The sequence below is a fragment of the Protomyctophum bolini genome, assembly GCF_963924005.1.
Source record: "Protomyctophum bolini genome assembly, chromosome: 17".
Taxonomy (NCBI): Eukaryota; Metazoa; Chordata; class Actinopteri; order Myctophiformes; family Myctophidae; genus Protomyctophum; species Protomyctophum bolini.
The window spans coordinates 710,949-730,472 of record NC_137878.1 but is presented as its reverse complement, the minus strand read 5'-3'; the positions used below and the strand labels follow the sequence as shown (position 1 = coordinate 730,472).

At 40.7% G+C, this 19,524-nt stretch overlaps 1 long non-coding RNA gene across 2 annotated transcripts; it reads left to right on the top strand.

Moving 5' to 3' along the window:
- Positions 1-350: 350 nt before the first annotated feature.
- On the top strand, positions 351-8,491 carry LOC308332130. Of its 2 annotated transcripts, none has more exons than XR_013965672.1 (3): positions 351-363; positions 6,181-6,205; positions 7,080-8,491. It is a non-coding gene; the product is annotated as an uncharacterized lncRNA (long non-coding RNA). The 2 variants fall into 2 exon arrangements; XR_013965673.1 differs by lacking the exon at positions 351-363 and adding an exon at positions 3,845-3,867 and having other exon boundaries at positions 6,175-6,205.
- Positions 8,492-19,524: the final 11,033 nt, after the last annotated feature.

Below are 19,524 nucleotides of genomic sequence, written 5' to 3'. Positions count from 1 at the left end.
AACATATTGCTTATTTTACTGTCCAATGACACAAGGGACGGACTACCCCCAAAAATCGGCGCACAAGTGTGATTTTTTTCATATAATTGTATATTTGTACAAATGTTCTGATATGAATTGAAAATAAAGGACCTTAATGTAAATTATAATTATAATTATAATAATAATAATAATTATTATTATTATTAGTAGTAGTAGTAGCCTACAGTAGCCTACAGTAGTAAGTGCTGGGTTATCAAATAATAACAATAAGTCAATTTGTCATGTCTTCATGCAAATGTCAGAGACGGAACGTTTTGCAAGCACATGCGGACCGCTTTTACTGCAACACCACACCACTTCCTGTTTGGAAAACTGCCACTGGTAAGTAACGTCCCAGCTCTGTTGTGTACAGTACATATTATATTAATTTAACACCTAAATGAACACATTGCGTTTGTCCCAGTTCATTACTTTGTTAAACAACAGACCCGAAACCATTACTTGTCTTTGTCCCGTTGTTTTAGGTCCGTTTTTGCTCTCATTTGTCATGCTATTTATTTTGAGTTTATTTTGCTAACAATTAGCTACCAGGCTAATTAGCTCCCCGCCGTCATAAGAGGAACACACAAACACTGCGTGTTGCTGACTGTTATGACGTTGAGTCATACATGTCTATAAATTAATTGTATTAAACGGGTTTTAATCTGTGAAGTAGTTTTCATGTCATTAACTAATAGCTAACACAGTAGCCTTTTGCTAGCAGTGTTTTTTTTCCTCCCAGTACGACAGTCATTAATGATGTGATGTCACGTGACACATGTGCACAGAAAAGCTATAGCAGTGGTTCCCAAAGTGGGGTCCGTGGACCCCTAGAGCAGGGATACTCAAATAGATTTACCTGTGGGCCACATTACAAAAATGGCAAGGGGCCAGGGGCCAGTAGATAAAATTACGACATTAATGATACTTGATAACTTCTCTCTTTCAATTGCTTTATTTTCGCAAAATGTATCAAAGTACATTGTGCATGCACACAATATGTAAATAAATAAATGTGTTACATTTTCTTGCATAAACACAAAGAGCTGTTTCCATAACTGCACAAATTATTGCACATAACATAAGTAGCTGTTATAATAACATAACATGAGTATCTCTTTGCCTGCCTGCCTGCCTGTCTGTCTGTCCATGAGTAGTTATTTGTCTGTCTGTCAATGAGTAGCTGTCTTACTGTCTGCCTGTCTATGAGTAGCTGTCTGCCTGCCTGTCTATGAGTAGCTGTCTGCCTGCCTGTCCAATTGTCCATGAGTAGCTGTCTGTCTGCCTGTCTGAGTAGCTGTCTGCCTGCCTGCCTAATTGTCCATGAGTAGCTGTCTGTCTGCCTGTCTATGAGTAGCTGTCTGCCTTCCTGCCTGTCCAATTGTCCATGAGTAGCTGTCTGTCTGTCTATGAGTAGCTGTATGCCTGCCTGCCTGCCCAATTGTCCATGAGTAGCTGTCTGTCTGTCTATGAGTAGCTGTCTGCCTTCCTGCCTGTCCAATTGTCCATGAGTAGCTGTCTGTCTGCCTGTCTATGAGTAGCTGTCTGCCTGTCCAATTCTCCATGAGTAGCTGTCTGTCTGCCTGTCTATGAGTAGCTGTCTGCCTGCCTGCCTGTCCAATTCTCCATGAGTAGCTGTCTGTCTGCCTGTCTGAGTAGCTGTCTGCCTGCCTGCCTAATTGTCCATGAGTAGCTGTCTGTCTGCCTGTCTATGAGTAGCTGTCTGCCTGCCTGCCTGCCTAATTGTTAATGAGTAGCTGTCTGTCTGCCTGTCTATGAGTAGCTGTCTGCCTTCCTGCCTGTCCAATTGTCCATGAGTAGCTGTCTGTCTGTCTATGAGTAGCTGTCTGCCTGCCTGCCCAATTGTCCATGAGTAGCTGTCTGTCTGTCTGTCTATGAGTAGCTGTCTGCCTTCCTGCCTGTCCAATTGTCCATGAGTAGCTGTCTGCCTTCCTGCCTGTCCAATTGTCCATGAGTAGCTGTCTGTCTGCCTGTCTATGAGTAGCTGTCTGCCTGCCTGCCTGTCCAATTATCCATGAGTAGCTGTCTGTCTGCCTGTCTATGAGTAGCTGTCTGCCTGCCTGCCAGCCAGCAAGTTGGTTAACAGAAAATAAATTTTGGCTGAGTAAAATAAAATACAATAAACACAATTTGCCTGAAAATAGATTACCCAGCTATGACCTTTTTCATGAAAAAAAAATGAGTAGTGATATGGCTGACTGAGTAAAATAAAACAATCTACCTGAAAATAGATAGCTATAAGTGAAGAACTATTAATGGCAGCTGGGTTTCATCATTCAAATAAAATAGAATTCTGTCTATTTCGTTCGAGTAATATTACAACTCTAATAGTATTACTTATAATAATGTAATTAAAGATAACTAAATTCAGATTTATTTATTTTTATTTCATTTTCCAGATTATCTTTTCTTTTTTTTAGATTTTCATTGGTGGGCCAGTCATAATGGTCCCGCGGGCCTGATGTGGCCCGCGGGCCTGAGGTTGAGTATCACTGCCCTAGAGGTCCTTGAGTTGAAGGGGGTCCCCAGCTAAATGATAGTTAGGAACCAAATGGACCCTTATGGGTCTGTAAAGTCTTACAATCCTTTTATATGAATTGGGGGTCCCAGAGATAGAAATGACATTAAATGTAGTTAATACTTAATGCATGTCAAACTGGGGGTCCTTGAAATTAAACGTGTTCTTATGGTCCAGGGTCCCTGTATCTTTTCAACTGGGGGTCAATTAGTGTCAATTTGGGGACCATGACATCTTGTACATTTGTCATAGCACCTTGTATGTCATGGTTTTATCTAAACTCTGTCTCTCTCTCTCCCCCCCCCCCCCCCCTCCTTTGCATCACGGTGAGTTGTGAGCTTGTAGATTGGCTAATTTTAAACAATTGAGTACTTTTTACTTTGGTACTGTAGCAATATAGACTTTTTACTTGCAACAGTGTTTTTTATATTGGAAATAAACAACTGATTAATTGCTTATTTTGATCTCCTTCATTTTGCAGATGAAATTACTATCCTGCCTACATCTGAGTAAGTATAGATAAATGGGCATGTTGTGTAGTTTATTTTCCAGTTCGGTTACCTGTTCTGTACTTGGGAGGTCGGTACCTTAGGGTCCCTTGAATGTCAATCTACTCTCCATGGGATGCACTGTTACCACTGTCTGCTCACAGACAAATCTAACGTCACTTGAGTGTTGATGAGGTGTTTCAAATATGCAGCAGGTGGAGATTGTGAAAACGTGAATTGGTGACCCAACATCACATTATTCCTCCCTCCCTGTAGAACGCTGTGGCCCCCATGCTGCCTAATGTTATTATTAGTATTGTAAAAATAGCAGATCTACAAGCTTGCAACACACAGAAAATGTTGCTGATTTGGTCATTTAAGTTTAGCCTTTTATTTGTTATCAGACAGTGTATTCTATACTGTTGAATTAAAAATGCCTTCTAAAACCTAACCTACGGTTTTTGAAGATCTTCAAATTATTATTAACCAATTTTGACCTGACATCAGATTCAAAAAATGTCTTCTACATCCTGACAGTTTTCTGAAAAATGTTTCTATGTCAGTGGTTTTTCAATAATAGCAGACCTACAAGCTCGTAGCGCGCCACTCGGTGGCGCACTATGAGCTTGTAGATCTGCTATTTTTCAATAGCTAAAGCATAACATAATGCCAACACCAAAAGTTCCCGCCACAATGGGTTAAAAAAGAAAATAATGGAAATGAATAAATACTAATTCTGCATGTATAGCAACTACAAACTGAATAATTTCCTCTATCTACTTCAATCTGCAGATCAAACGACACCACCCTACCTTCTGAGTAAGTATTAACTGTATCAGCCTAATATTTGCAGATAAATGGGTAATGAATGTCCTACCAAACATCACTGGAATCTCGGGGAAAGCTTGCCAATATCGCCTCCCGTTGCCTCCATATTGCCTTCCCTCGAGATCCAGATGGCCCCGAGCCGGAAGACCTTTTGTCTATGGTTTTCTGCTTTTGGTGAAGTGTCGGGTATGGGTGAATAGACCTATGTGCGATTTGCATTCTCTTCCACACTTCACACAGGGTGATACATTGACACAGCATTTTACAGTGAAGATTGGGATCCCAGAGATATAGATTAATTTGGATCAAATGGGGCTCTGTGGCATAATGCATATCAAACTGGGGGTTCCATGAAGTTAAAAAGGTTGAGAATCATTGAACGCTAAACTGTATTGGAATGCCATTGCGTACTGTACAATCCTCACGATTTAACCCAGATGTATGCATCGTCAATCACTGAAAATATATCTACAAGCTCACAATGTGGGATGTGAATGGGTGACATTCAATTTACCATTATTATTACCATTATGTTATTTACCAGCTGATATCACAAATCTACTGAGGTTTACAGGTTTTATTCACATGCATCATGCAGGTAGTACAGGTGCAATACTTTTTTCTCCCAGTGGATTGAATACAAACCATATTTAATGTAAATGTGAAATCAGCGCCTTACTGATTTAATGTGGTTGACGTTTTAGTATTTTAGGATATTAAGTAATAAGGTCAGTGGGGGCACGGAGGCACAGTTGGTAGTGCTGTCGCCTCACAGCTAGAAGGTCCTGGGTTCGATTCCCGCTCGGGGCGCTGTGGGTGCTGGCGGCGTGTTTCCTCCTCCACGTCATCAGTGCCCATACCCGAGGCGGGGTTGGCGAAAGGGCCTTTCTGTGTGGAGTTTGCATGTTCTCCCCGTGTCCCCTAGGGTAGGTACCCTCACAAAAACATGCAGTAATCCTGGTCTCTAAACTGCCTCCCCCTGGCCAGCCGGGGCGCCTGATGGAGGGGAAAGGAACTGGTTGGAATAACGTGTTCCTTCCACGCGCTACGTCCAACCAGGGAAACTCCCCCCTGTCAGGTGTAAAGGAGCAACTTGGACACTAAAGCATGAAGGAAGCATGAGTTAAGTCCGTTGCTCTCCCCAGGTTGGCGGAGGGTGTGTAGAGCCCAGGATCACATTAGATGATTGACACAGGGGTGAAAAATGGGTTACAAAATCGTGGGATAAAAGATATATATAAAAAAAAGTCAGTGATTTTCAAACTTTTTGATTTCAAGGGCCCCAAAAAAAGTATGAAAATATGTGCCAGGAACACAATTTTCTTTTTAAACAGACCTGCATGCTCATTTGCCATTTTCAAATGGCCAAAGTCTGTTGAAGTGCTTACATTTTTATTTTGCTGGGAACCCCCTCAAGGAACCCTGGGGGTTTCCGCAACCCAGACCCCACTTTGAGAACCACTGCCTTAAATTACTTTAATAACTGTCAACCTAGCTTTAAGTGGTCATCACTAATACTCATAAGATGACACCATTCCTGCCTACCCACTTTGTCGCAGAGGATAGCAATGTGTTAGTGATGGCCAATTGAACGATAGGTTGAAACTGTGTGAAGTGTTTAAATTGGAGCAGATTGATTCAATGCAGGCTGTTACAATGTAAGCCATTTAGTTAGAAATATGCAGCAGTGTGCATTGAACTTTACTCCTTTACCAGGAAATGATTAACCCATTTAGACCTGAGGACACATCTCTGTCACCCTATAGCTTTTTTTTTTCCCTGATGAAGGCTTAACCGCCGAAACGTTGGATATTTGTCTTACCTGCTGTCCGAATAAATATTGGTACTCTGGCTATTGGTGTGTGCGGCCACCTTCTTGTTCATTCAAGATCTCCTATACAGTTTTCTCCCGTGCGTCGGCACCGCCACAAGGACTTTGGTGTGCGTAGAGCCTCTTTGTACACCCTATAGCTTTTAACCATGACTATAAACTTTACCTGAAAAATGGCAGATCTACATGCTCTGAGTGCTGTGCTACGAGCTTGTAGCTTGTTTTCTTTAACTCAAATCTTTGCTTCTGGGGGGGTCCCTGCTACAACATATTTTCAGATGGGGTCTGTGGCAAAATACAGATAATTCTCGGGGTCCTTGACATGAAATGGTTTGAGAACCACTGATAAGGTTTTGGAAGACATATTGTAGAATCTGGTGCCAGATCTCAATGGGTTAACAACACAAAAGAAAAATATTCTTTTGAACAATTAAGTAATTGCTGATTTTCTCCTTTTCATTCTGCAGACTTAGCTGGTTGCTGTTGACCTACACTTGAGTAAGTATTAGTTATCAACACTGATGATGTTTTTACACAATATTTGTATTCAAGTTGAATATAGGTGCAAGAAGTGATGTCACACACACACACAATTTTGACACATAGTAACCACTTAGGCGTTATTCCTAGTATGGACTTTCAGTGGTGAGGTGACCACCGAACTACAACATGACGTCACTGAGCCGCGGTGAAGAGCATACCACGGCCACCGCCTCAGCCCTACTCTCTGTTTTTACTCGCCACCGCTCCACGCTATTTCAGCTCCGGTGGTCACCTCGCCACCGAAAATCCACACTATGAATAGGCCTTTAAGCCCTGTATGATTAGCAAAGATAGCAGACCGACAAGCTCACAACGTGACTTGTGAATTTGTAGCTTTATAGCTTAAAAACATACTTATGTTTATGGTGGAGGGGCAGATGTTTTGGTTAGGGACCCTTTGACCAAATGGCCACATTCTGAGCTTGTAGAACTGCTATTTGCAGCACACACCACTGTTGTACGATGGAACACACATTATACTTTAAATATTGAATACTATGGTTGATGTAATTAGCAATTGCATATTCTATACAGTACAGTAACTGACTACATAAGGCTTATTAATCCTGTGGGGAAGATTCTGCTCCAATCTCATGATTTTCAAAAGATCTGATTTTTTTATTGTAAATCTCAAAGAAAGATGTATAAGCAATGAGATTTTGTAAACTGTTTATGCTAGCAAAGTTTGTGTTGTAACTTTATATATTCCATGAGAGGTGGAGTTAGTTGCTTTAGCAAACAACACAAGGTTTCTTCCCGACAGCAACATTATGCATTTATGTTACTGATATACTTGTATAAATGTGACTATGAATATTCTTTCTTTCAGGTAAACCTTGCGCAGTGAACCCTGGGTTCCAGTGGATCCTGTTTTTCTCTTAATCCAACACCCCAAACCCTTCTATCTCCCTGCTGCCTCTCTGTCTTTTGTCTCTACCTTTTCTCTATCTCGCCCAGAGAAGTCTCAGAGTTGGGAGCAACTCTGAGAGATCTTGCTCTGCTCCCTTAAGCAACCCCTTATACGCAACTTGATACACGTTTTGATGCAACCCTGATATGAAACCTGATACAACCCTGATATGAAACCTTGGATACAGTTTTTCTCTTAATCCAACACCCCAAACCCTTCTATCTCCCTGCTGCCTCTCTGTCTTTTGTCTCTACCTTTTCTCTATCTCGCCCAGAGAAGTCTCAGAGTTGGGAGCAACTCTGAGAGATCTTGCTCTGCTCCCTTAAGCAACCCCTGAAACGCAACTTGATACAAGTTTTGATGCAACCCTGAAACGCAACTTGATGCAACCCTGATATGAAACTTGATACAACTTTTGATGCAACCCTGATATGAAACCTTGAAACCTTGGATACAGCTTTTTGAGACATTTGTATTGCCACACCTTTGAGCCATCTTTGTTTATTCACCTTTTGTTTTGGTTAAACATCCATCCACCTAAACACCATTTCCACATTCCTGAGTGATAGTTTTTACATTCCGTATACATTCATTTTTGAAATTATTTGTTTCTGGCTATCCACTATCTGGATCCGAACGCAGCCTCAACTCGATCAGCTTGGTGTCTGCACTCTACATACTGAACCAGGACCGGACTGCGTACTGGACCAGGATCATCAAAGCAAACACATTTCACAAACTGTTTAGAAATACTCTTAACATTAGTACAGTATATACTCCTAGCAAGGCCAACCTCTCTTTATTGTTCAGCTTCTTTATACATTGTATAGTAAAATATACTTGAGTAAAAATAAATGTATGGTAGTTCAATAGGCTTGTTTAGAATTCTGTTTGATAGTTAAACTATTTGCAGCTCTGACAAGTGGACCTGTCTGTGATCACTCTATTGAACAGCGGTCCATCAACTGAAGTAGCCCAACTGCTATATTAAGTGTATACATTACCAAGATAATTTTCCTAATCATCACTATATTGTTAAGCTATCACTGAATATTTAATCAGCACTACTTGAAGGTTTGTTGCTTGTGCTAACATTTGAGAAACATTTCATTGGTTCAAAACAAAACGGTCATTTCCACATTCCTATACATTTAGTTTAATCTTTGATCAAATACTAAATCTACAAAGGTAGTGTTCATATCTATATTAACTGTCTATACTGCCTTATAGATACACTGATTTAATGAATGACTGGTATTTGTTTGGTGCACTAATCGTTTAGTCTAACATTGCCTGTATTGCATTAAATGCAGCCCGTTTTTTTAAATTAATTGCAAAGTTGACCACATTTCCTCTTTTGAACAGTTCTTTAAACTAAACTGCTTATTAATACTGTTGTAGCCTACATTGTTTAGAAAGTGAGATAATATAAGTGGACGTGTGACAAATCACTTGCTTCTGTTTGGTACTATAGTGAATGTCCCTCAGTGATTGAGATTGCATTGTGGTTTTCAGTAGCTCACATCTGGTATATTACCTAGAATTCTGTGAAACTACAGTTGACGTCTGGTCCTATATTACAATTGTTTCATAATTTTCTGGGTGTCTATAGAACAAGTTGCTAGTGAACTGTAGCCTACTGTATCAATCACTACATTCTCTGAAGATATTTGTGAATATCGTAGTCCCTATTAAGTTACCATAAAAACATTGCAAAGCACAAACTTATACGCAATATTTAAGGTTTACCAGTGTGACAAATAGCCTACAAGAACCAAACGTTACCATGCCGAGGAAAGGGAAAAAAAGTCAAGCTAAAAAACAACACTGGTCCAAGTTGAAATTATCTGACGATGTGATACCAGGTCAACAAATGCATGTTCCCCACAGCTGCAATGATGTGAAACCAATGTACTACACTGATGCTGTAAAACAGGTTAGTCACAGTGAAGTTGGACATCTGTCGGGGACATCTCATATTCAACACAAAGGCCAATCTGACGAGACGAGAGTTAAAGCATCCCATAGTCAAAACAGCACTAAATACGATGTATTTTCCAGGAATAAGCAGTGTGCCTGTAGTTCTCTAACATTTCTGGCATTCCTTCATGAGGAAGAACACATTACAGCAGCAAACCTGGACCTTGTATTGCAAAAGGGTGACAGCATGTACACAAAGGTCAAGTGTCAGTTAGATGCAAAAGTAAAAAAAACAGCCGATCTACAAGCTCACGAAGGGGGACAGTTACCTAAAACAAAGAAAAAAATTGATTATACTCATCTAGCTACAGATGAACTACCGGACAAAGTGTCTGCCCGCGACCATGACTACCATGTAACAAAGCATCATGATCTTTCCCAGTACGGTTCATTCGGAGATCCTCCATCTAATTATGCAGAAGAGTACCTAGATCTAGAAGCAGGACTTAGCTGTTTGTTAACAGAGGTGAACTATGCATTGCTGGTAATGACTGGTTTAGTAATTGCTGTGTTCAGGAACAGATCAGGAAAATTTGGTTTCTTTGACCCACACTCTAGAAGGCCTGATGGATTACCATATAATGAAGATACTCAACACTTAGGCACTGCTGTAATGATTACATTCACAACATTGAAAGATATGATTGACAGGATTATTGAGTGCCAACTGTTGTTTAAGACGTTACCAACATGCATGTATGAACTCATGCCTGTAGGATTTCACAGTGACGACGTGGATAACAGTGATGTCACTATTGCCGACTCCATTGACCTGTCACCACGAGCTGGAATAGAAATTCCAACAACATCAAACACAGATGTCTACAGCACACACCATGCAAACAGGCAGGCTAAACATTCATTGTCAGAAATGTCTGATGTGATTGTAGGACATTGTACAGAATATCAAACAAGCAAGTGTATTTATGACAGTGCTGTATCACCTATGAGCGAGCAGAAGGATGCTAAAGTGCATTGCCATAAAGACTGTTTATCTAAGAATTTGACACATTATCTTAAAAAGCGTGTAGGACCCATGGGTGAGCAGGAGTTTAAGGAGCGTTTTTCTGACAACATCACATACTGTGTTAAGGATACAATCGTGACAGCAGGTCAACAAATACAATGTGCTCCCCACAGCAGTAAAACACCATTACAGAAGATGTCTTCCACTGATGCTGTCAAACAGGTGTCTAAAGTTAGACATGTACCAAGAACATCTAACCGTATTCAACACAAAGGCCAATCTGATGAGACATGTGTTGCAGCATCCCATAGTCAAAACAGCATTACATACCGTACATTTTCCAGGAATAAGCAATGTGCCTGTAGTTCTATAACATTTCTGGCATTCCTTCATGAGAAAGAACACATTACAGCAGAAAACCTGGACCTTGTATTGCAAAAGGGCGACACCATGTACACAGAGGTCAAGCAGCAGTTGGATGCAGAAGTCAGAAAAACAGCCGATCTACAAGCTCACGAAGGGGAACAGTTACCTACAAAGAATAAAATTGCTCATACTCATCTAGCTACAGATGAACTGCCGGGAAAAGTTTCTGCCTTCAACCATGACTACCACGTAACACAGCATGTTCGCCGGTACGGTACATTCGGAGACCCTCCATCTAATTATGCAGAAGAGTACCTAGATCTAGAAGCAGGACTTAGCTGTTTGTTAACAGAGGTGAACTATGCATTGCTGGTAATGAGTGGTTTAGTAATTGCTGTGTTCAGGAACAGATCAGGAAAATTTGGTTTCTTTGACCCACACTCTAGAAGGCCTGATGGATTACCATATAATGAAGATACTCAACACTTAGGCACTGCTGTAATGATTACATTCACAACATTGAAAGATATGATTAACAGGATTATTGTGTGCCACCTGATGTTTGAGACGTTACCAACATGCATGTATGAACTCATGCCTGTAGGATTTCACAGTGACAACCTGGTCAACAGTGATGTTACTATTGCCGACTCCATCGACCTGTCACCACGAGCTGGAATAGAAATTCCAACAACAACACACTGGGTTAAAGAGCATGTTTCTGACAATGTCACAGCAGGTCAACAAATACAATGTGCACCCCACAGCAATAAAACACCATTACAGAAGATGTCTTCCACTGATGCTGTCAAACATGTGCCTAAAGTTAGACGTGTACCAAGGACATCTAACCGTATTCAACACAAAGGCCATTCTGATGAGACAAGTGTTGCAGCATCTCATAGTCAAAACAGCACTAAATACCATGTCTTTTCCAGGAATAAGCAGTGTGCCTGTAGTTCTCTAACATTTCTGGCATTCCTTCATGAGGAAGAACACATTACAGCAGCAAACCTGGACCTTGTATTGCAAAAGGGCGACACCATGTACACAGAGGTCAAGCGTCAGTTAGATGCGAAAGTCAGAAAAACAGCCGATCTACAAGCTCACGAAGGTGAAGATGGTGCATCTTTACCTAAAATAAAGAATAAAATTGCTCATGATCATCTAGCTATAGATGATCTACCGGACAAAGTGTCTGCCCGCGACCATGACTACCATGTAACAAAGCATCATGATCTTTCCCAGTATGGAACCTTTGGAGACCCTCCATCTCATTATGCAGAAAAGTGCCTAAATCTAGAAGCAGGACTTAGCTGTTTGCTAAAAGACGTGAACTATGCATTGCTGGTAATGAGTGGTTTAGTAATTGCTGTGTTCAGGAACAGATCAGGACAATTTGGTTTCTTTGACCCACACTCTAGAAGTCCTGATGGATTACCATGTCAATATTATTATCAACACTTAGGCACTGCTGTAATGCTTACATTCACAAAGTTGAAAGATATGATTAAGAGGATTATTGAGTGCCAACTGGTGTTTGAGACATTACCAACATGCATGTATGAACTCATTCCTGTAGGATTTCACAGTGACAACCTGGATAACAGTCATGTTACTATTGCAGACTCTGGAATAGAAATTCCAACAACATCAAACACAGATGTCTACAGCACAAACAGGCAGGCTAAACATTCATTGTCAGAAATGTCTGATGGGATTGCAGAACAGTATTTTCACACCGGCAATATTGAGTGTACTGATGACAGTGCTTTATTATCACCTATGACTGAACCGGAGGTTGACATAACGTCTGCTGTTGATCATAAACATTGTAATGTCACTTGCAATCAATTATCAAGTGCAGATTTTAAAACCCCACACACTAACTTAACTCACACTGAAGCATCTCAAAGTATGACTTCCTGTAAGTTTGTGACTGGACAATCTTTCAAAATCACAAAAATGAGCAAGGACCAGATAGCACACATGTTAAAATTGCCCAAAGGGCGCAGACAAAAATTTATGAGGACTTGTGAAAAACTTGCATTACCAAAAACTTGCAATACAATACAGAGAAAGAAAACCAAAAGTATGAAAGAAAGGGCTTTGTATGCTAGATGCGAATTGTATAGACAAAGGAAAAAGTTGTATATTAACAAGCGTTTTTCCAATGATAGTGCATTTAAAATGAAACATATGCAAACAATGAAACAAATCAGTCAGCACAGGTACACAAATGATGATGAATTTAGACTCAGAAAGAAACAAAACATTCAATACAGATACAAAAATGATCATGAATTTAGACTCAGACATAAACAAAATATTCAACACAGATACAAAATTGATCATGCAATTAGACTCAGAAAGAAACAACACATTCAACACAGATACAAAAATGATCTTGAATTTAAACTCAAACATATTGAAATCATGAAACGAATCAATCAACACAGATACAAAAATGACCCAGATTTCAGACGGCTTCATTTACAGAAATGTAATGCTTATTTTTATAAAAGATATCACAGTGAAGCAGCATATAGACTCTTTCATAAGATGCGTTGCACACGGAAAATAATACAACAATGCAGACAAGAAGATGCACTACGTGCACAACAACGTAACATTGTAATGCAACAAGCCATATCTGCTTTTAGAACAAGCATACAAGATGGCCCCACTAATGTCTGCACAGTATGCCATAGAGCATTGTTTCCAGATCGAGTAAAACACTGCAATAGGACAGACTACGTAAAAAATCCAGATGTGGTGTCTGCTTGCTTGACAGGAAAATATGTTCATGTTTGCAATGATGTATGCAGAGAACCACAACATTGCACAGTACCCAATGAGAGGAAGCAAGAATGGATCTGTGCCACCTGCCATGACTATCTTAAGAGAGGGCACATGCCACCACTTGCTATGGCTAATAATTTGGAGCTGGTAGAAATCCCCCCTGAATTGTCTGATCTTAACATATTGGAGAGGCATATTTCATCCAAGTACCTAACATTTGCTAAAATCATACCTCTTCCCAAAGGCCAGCAGAGATCACTATGCGGTAATGTAGTATGTGTGCCATCTGAAGTAGAGGCGACTGTCAATGTTTTACCCAGACTTAGAAGTGATTCTCAAGTGATGAGAGTAAAGTTGAAGAGACGATTGCACTACAAAGGACATCAATTGTTCCAGACTGTCACTATGTCTAAAATTTTAAAGGCATTGCACACTTTAAAACAAATTCACCCCGAGTATAAGGACATAACTATCAGAGATGAGGCCGAATTGTGTGACCCGACAATTTACGACGAGGAAGAAGGTGACAATCAAATTGATGATATCATGGAAGATGATGAGTATGATGATGATGCATTGAGGGACATTGACAGGTGTGAGCAAAATGCACTGAATCAGCCACACGATAGTCTTGGTGAGGAACAACATATCGATATCCTGCCTCGTAATGACAATCAACAACAGGATAACTCAAACGATACAGAACAAGAGGGTGAACAGCCAACTGGTGGCATTGCCCTCGAATCTTGTCTACAGCCAATTGACATTGCAGACCAGCTATTATCGTTCAGTGAAGGAATTTACTGTATTGCGCCTGCTGAAGGTAATAAGCCGGTCAACTTTTTCAGAACACCTAAGCTTGAGTCTATGGCATTCCCAGTGCAATTTCCCACTAGTGTAAACACATTTGATGATGCAAGACCCATTAGGTTAACACCCAGCAGTTATTTTAAATCAAGGCTTACCTCTGTAGATAGTCGTTTTGCCAGAGATACAAATTATTTGTTCTTTTCACAATTCGTAACAGAAATACATTTGGCTACTTCCAGTATGTCAATACAACTGCGTAAAGGAAAGCCTAAGACACGAGATGGACGCAAAATAACCTCCAGGATGCTGCAAGACAAACACGAGGTTCAAAAACTGGTGCGAAACAAAGAGGCAATCAGATTCATGCAGCCACTGAGAGGAACCCCTGCCTATTGGGAGAAAACAACCAGAGATCTGTTTGCTACCATCAGACAATTAGGAAAACCGACTTGGTTTGGTACTGCTTCTGCTGCAGAGATGAGATGGCCTCAGGTGATTGAAGCAATTAAGAAACAACAAGGTGAACAGGTTAATTTTGAAGAACTTGACTGGGCAACAAAGTGTGAAATATTACGAAGCAATCCGGTTACAACAATGCGCATGTTTGATAAACGTGTTGATGAATTATTCAAACTGTTTCTGAGTGCCGCGCAGCCGCTTGGCAAGCTTGTAGATTACTGGTATCGTTTAGAGTATCAGAGTCGTGGCTCACCTCATGTTCACTGTTTGTTATGGATAGAGGGTGCACCCGTGTATGATGAGGACTCTGATGAGACTGTGTGCAATTTTATTGACAAGTACGTTACAGCCCGGTTGCCTGACCCAAATACTGAGCCAGAACTATACAGAAAGGTTAAAGAGCTTCAGACACACAGCAGAAATCACTCCAAGTCATGTCGCAAAAACAACAAACCTGGCTGCCGATTTGGATTTCCTAAACCCCCTGCGAGTGAGACCATGATAACGAGACCTACAGATCCTAAGCAGTTCAGTGCAGCTAAGACGAAGCTTAAACCAGTGGTTGAGTTGCTTGACGACCCTCAAACTGAATCTCTGGATTTACCACAGCTACTGGCTGCATGTAATTTAAGCATGGAAGAGTATACAAAATATCTCGAATCACTGACCAGCTCCAATAAGGTTATACTGAAACGTGATCCAAAGGAATGCATGGTGAACCCATACAATCCTTATATTCTTGATGCCTGGGATGCCAATATTGATATCCAGTACATTCTGAATGCATACTCGTGTATCATGTACATCACAGCCTACGTCACCAAAGCTGAGCACGGGATGAGCCAGTATCTCAAAACAATGATTGAAAACTCAAATCAAGACAATGCCAACCTAGACGAACGTGGGGAAATGATGCAAGTAATGCAGGCGTACACCAAAATGAGAGAGGTCAGCGCTCAGGAGTGTGTAACTCGTGTATGTGGTATAAAAATGAAGAGGTCTTCACGCAGTATCCGTTTCATACCAACAGATGACAATAGACTGAAAATGAGTTATCCCCAATCACGCTTGGAGAACACTATACCAGACTCAGAAGATGTGTGGATGACGGGGTTAATTGAAAAATACCATGCTAGACCTGAACGTCCAGACTTTGAGGTGATGTGCTTGGCTGATTTTTCTTCCACTTGCAATATTGTCTATGGCAGGCAGAAATACACAGCTAAAGATGTTGTGCCTCTACTTAATGAGATGGGATTTGTGAAGAAAAGAACAAAGGGGAAACCTGCCATCATCAGATATTACCACGTCTCAGAGGAAAAGAATCCTGAGGGATATTTTGGCACACTACTCAAACTGTACCTCCCACACCGCTCAGAGTCGCAGCTGAAAAGTGACAACTTTCAAACATACCAGTCCTTCTTGCATAGCGCCTGTGTTCAGCTACCTGGTTCAAACCAACTCCAGCCAGTATTTCTCATTGTCAAGGAAAACAAATATAAATATGAAAAACACAGTGAAGAGATCCAGAGTGCCATCGACGAATATGAGCAGAACGGGCCCATGCAAGATGAATGGTGTAATCTGGCTCCTGAATCTGAACTGGTGAGGTTGGAATGTATCGCAGAACGCGAAACACAACATTTGGATGACCAACATGAACAAGAAGATGTCCCAGACTATAGCGTTGAGTCTGAAGCTACAACAGCTGCACCGATGATACAAACCTTTCAGATAGACCCTGTAGTATTACGCCAAATGTATCAAGGTCTGAACCAGAAGCAAGCATGCATATTCTACACAGTTAGAGACTGGTGCATGAAGCGTGTTTGTAATCTACCCTCAGAGCCATTTTTCTGGTATATAAATGGTGGTGCTGGAACAGGGAAGTCACATCTAATCAAATGCATCTATTCAGAGGCATCCAAGATATTGTCCAGGCTCGAGAGAAATCGTGAGGAAACTGACATATCGCAGCCTACTGTTCTGTTAACCGCATTCACCGGTACGGCAGCTTTCAACATTTTAGGCAAAACGTTGCATTCCATCTTTAAGCTACCAAGATCCATTCAACTTCCATTCCCAGGACTTGGCAACAAACTGGATGAAGTGCGAGCAGAGCTTTCAAATGCTGAAATTATTGTCATTGATGAAGTGTCCATGGTCTCAAAGAATCTCTTTGCCTATGTAGATGCCAGACTAAAACAAATCAAAGGAAGTCAAAACCCTTTTGGAGGAATGTCAGTACTCGCTGTTGGAGACTTCCATCAGATTCCACCAATTTCACAGGCTAAACCTCTCTGTGTCTATGAATCATGTCAGATAGACCTTTGGCGCGACCAATTTCAGATGATCACATTGACAGAGATCATGCGTCAGAAGGATGACATCGCTTATGCTGAGACGTTGAACAGGATCCGTGTGAAACTAAAGTCAGATACCTTGTCTGAACAAGACAGAGATATGCTTTCACAAGCCATCACCGAACCAGCACTTTGCCCAAATGATGTACTTCACATCTTTCCTACTAATAAGGAGGTCAATGAACACAACGCAAAAACGTTAGCGCTGCTTCATTCTGATGTCACAAACATTGATGCAGATGACTATAGAAAGGACAGATTATCAGGAAGAATGGCCAGACAAGCAAAACCATGTCGTGGAACCAAGAACGACTTACCAGACACACTACAAGTTGCTGTGGGTGCTCGCGTTATGCTCACCAGAAACATTGATGTGGACGATGGACTTGTGAACGGCACATTTGGTAAAATTGCCCGAATAGTTACCTGTGAAAAAGATGGTGCTATATATACAAAGATGCTTGGGCTTGAGCTGGACAATACAAATGCAGGACAGAGGCACCGTCATAAAACACGCGGAGGACCTGATAATGTTGTGTACATCGAGAGGATAGAGGAAAAGCTGAAGCACGTAGTACGCAGACAGTTTCCCATGAAGCTCGCATTTGCCTGTACAATACACAAAGTGCAAGGCATGACAACCTCTACTGCTGTAGTGTCCCTAAAAAAGATTTTTCAACCCGGTATGGCTTACGTAGCTCTCAGCAGAGTAACCTCTCTCAGTGGAATGCACATCATTGATATGGATGAGACTAAAATCTATGCCAACCCTGAAATCACTGCAGGCCTCGAGAGCATGACCCAACTCAGCTTTGAGGACATAATGCCACTTGCTCACAGCACGCAAACGCTGAACACGCCTGACACTCTCACCATCATCCATCACAACACAGAAGGACTGGCACCTCATATCAGTGACATAAAGAGTCATCATGAGCTGGGTCTAGCAGATGTGTTGTGTCTCACGGAAACTCACCTGCATGGATCATTTGTTGCTGAGAGTCTCCATTTGGATGGCTACAGTATGTTCAAGCGAAACAGAAACGTTTCCTACACTAACAATTCTTGCATGGCCAACAGTAACGGGGGTGGAGTTGCTGTATATGTGAAAAACAACATTCAAGCCCGTGAGAAGCCGTACATACATAATGTAACTGACCTGGAGTTTGTGGTTGTCAAAGTTGAAGCCCCAGTGAATGCACTGATTGCTGCTGTGTACAGACCTCCAAACTACGGTGTTAATCAATTCCTCCCAAACCTGAAAAGCCTCTTGGACTCTTTAGAGATCATGGATCATCACCCAATCATTGTGTGTGCAGACTTCAATGAAAATTTGCTGTCCAGTGGAACGCATGCAATATTTGATCTGTTTGAATCCAGAGGATATGCACAGCTAATCACAACTGCGACCACTGAAAAGAACACACTGTTGGACCACATTTTCATCTCTCGACCACAGCATTGTGTCCAGTCAGGTGTATTACGAACCTATCACAGTTACCACAACCCTGTATACTGTGTAATAACCTCTAACGTGTCTCAGTAGAGTAACAATTATCAAACGATATCAACTTGTATTGTGGAATCTTAAATCCGTATTGTGAAATCTTACAGTGCAATATTTTAAAGTCTTTCATTTTATATGTCAAATTATGTGCTACTGACCACCAATTTACTGTTGGCATTATGACCAATCAATTTAAAGCTATTTCAGGTGAATAATCTGTAGGCTATTGTGCCTTGTTTTTCAAATAAACAAACAGCCAACATCTGATTTAAAGTAGATTTACAAAGTCACATTTAATAGACTATTGATATACAACATTGCACTATATTGAATTATTGTTTAATAGAGTAAAGCATAATGTAATGTAGTAGTTTAATTCAGCATAGATTAACAGAACATAATGTAATTAAACAAATTCAACACGATATAATCATAATAGACATCACTGTACATTTTTATGTAGTTTAGAAAAAACAATGTTTAATATAGCAAAACATAATGCAATGTAGTTTAATTAAGCATAGATTAACAGAACATAATGTAATACAACTAATTCAGCATTATTATATTATTCAGACATTACTGTATATTTTTATTTAGTTTAGAAAAAACATGTTTAATAGAGTATATAGAGTAATAGAGTAACGCAATTAAGCTTTTGAATAGATTAACAGAACATAATGTAATACAACTAATTCATATAATAGGGGGGGGGGTCCTCCATGCAGCCAAGCTCCACCACCTGCCTTGGCTGCCCCAGCCTCTTTGAAGCTGAGAAAGAAAGAGGGATGGACATAGGACCCCACAACAAAACCACAACACTTGGTTTCCAAGAGACAGAAATAGGACCCCCCCCCCCCCCATAACAATACCCAACCACTGGATGTGGCAGTCGCAGCCCATCCATCCTGCAGCCCCCGATTCCATAGCTGCAACATTACAAGTAAGTTGTTTCCATGGCATGCCAAATATAATGTATTGTAATCCTTGTAATGTGAGTAAGCATCCAATGCTTATTTTGTAACTAACCAAATGCTATTTACAGCTATCTGCAAACAACACTACAACTCTTGGTTTGAGAGGAGCAACAGATGGAAGGAGGATACCCCA